Source organism: Salmo salar, chromosome 13 (genome assembly GCF_965601325.2).
Source record: "Salmo salar chromosome 13, fSalSal1, whole genome shotgun sequence".
NCBI lineage: Eukaryota > Metazoa > Chordata > Actinopteri > Salmoniformes > Salmonidae > Salmo > Salmo salar.
The window spans coordinates 16,672,997-16,674,982 of record NC_138303.1 but is presented as its reverse complement, the minus strand read 5'-3'; positions in this window follow the sequence as shown (position 1 = coordinate 16,674,982).

Here is a 1,986-nt window from a genome sequence, read left to right as displayed (position 1 = left end):
TCCTCTTTTATTCTGTACTGGCTTCCTTCTTTTCTACAATGTTGTTGATCCATCCTCAGTTTTCTCCTATCACAGCCATTAAACTCTGTAACTGTTTTAAAGTCACCATTGGACTCATGGTGAAATCCCTGAGTGGTTTCATTCCTCTCTGGCAACTGAGTTAGGAACAACTTTGTAGTTACTGTGTGTATTGATACACCATCCAAAGTGTAATTAATAACTTCACCATGCTCAAAGGGATATTCAATATCTGCTTTTTTTTACCCATTTACCAATAGGTGCCCTTTGCGAGGCATTGGAAAACCTCCCTGGTCTTTGTGGTTGAATCTGTGTTTGAAATTCACTGCTCGGCTGAGGGACCTTACAGATAATTGTATGTGTGGGGTACAGAGATGAGGTAGTCCTCCAGAAATCATGTTTTACACTATTATTGCACATAAAGTGAGTCCATGAAACTTATGTGACTTGTTAAGCACATGTGTACTCATTAACTTATTTAGGCTTACCATAACAAAGGGGTTGAATACTTATTGACGCAAGACATTTCAGGTTTTCATTTTTAATACATTTGTAAAAAAATTTAAAAAAAATCATAATTCCACTTTGACATTATGGGGTATTGTGTGTATGCCAGTGACAAAAACAACTACATGTAATCAATTTTAAATGAAGGCTGGAACACAACAAAATGTGTAACAAGTCAGGGATTGTGAATATTTTCTGAAAGCATTGTACATATTCACTTTGGTCACCATAGCTTGAAGGTAATGTATGCATTGGTAAGTCTTCTTTGTGTTCCATGAGTAGTACAAAGAGGCCCAAACAAACAGCATGCATTGTTCACATCTTTACTAATGTTGCAGAAATCTGCTTTAAAGCAGCATCCAAATCCATCGGATGTAGTGATCATAATATAGTAGCCATATCTGGGAAAACCAAAGTTTCAGCACACTTATAGGGAAGGGCATTCATCATGTATGGCAATTACATAAATGACTGATTATTGGCTGAGAAAAATTGATAAAACAGTTGTGGGAGCTGTTTTATTAGACTTCAGTGCAACTTTTGACATTATCGATCATAATCTGCTGCTGGAAAAACCTCTGCTATATCGTGGATTGAGAGTTACTTGTCTAACGGAGGTTGTTCTTTAATGGAAGCCTCTCCAACATAAACCAGTTAGAGTCAGGCATTCCCCAGGGCAGCTGTCTATGCCCCTTACTTTTTTCAATCTTTACTAATGACCTGCCACTGGCTCTGAGTAAAGCCTGTGTGTCTATGTATGCTTTTTTTAAATATTGCTTATTTAACCTTTACTTAACTAGGCAAGTCAGTTAAGAACAAATTCTTATTTACAATGATGGCCTACACCGGCCAGACCCGGACGACACTGGGTCAATTGTGCGCTGCCCTATGGGACTCCCAATCACAGCCGATTGTGATACAGCCTGGATGCTGGATGCTGATGACTCAACATTATACACATCAGCTACCACAGGAAGTGAAATCACTGCAGCACTTAACAAAGAGCTGCAATCAGTTTTAGAATGGGTGGTAAGAAAGAATAGTCCTAAATATTTCAAAAACTAAAAGCATTGTATTTGGGACAAATCATTCACTAAACCTCATATAAATCGTGTAATGAATAATGTGGAAATTGAGCAAGTTGAGGAAACGAAACTGCTTGGAGTAACCCTGGATTGTAAACTGTCATGCTAAAAACATATTGATGCAACAGTAGGTAAGATGGGGAGAGGTCTGTTGTAGATAAGTGGTAGTAGAGTAGTGGCCTGAGGGAACACACGTAATCTGTTGTGAAATCTGTTATGAAATGTATTGCAATGTTTTTTAAATTGTATGTAACTGCCTACATTTGGCTGGACCCCAGGAAGAGTAGCTGCTGCCTTGGCAGGAACTAATGGGGATCCATAATAAACCCCAGGAAGAGTAGCTGCTGCCTTGGCAGGAACTAATGGGGATCCATAA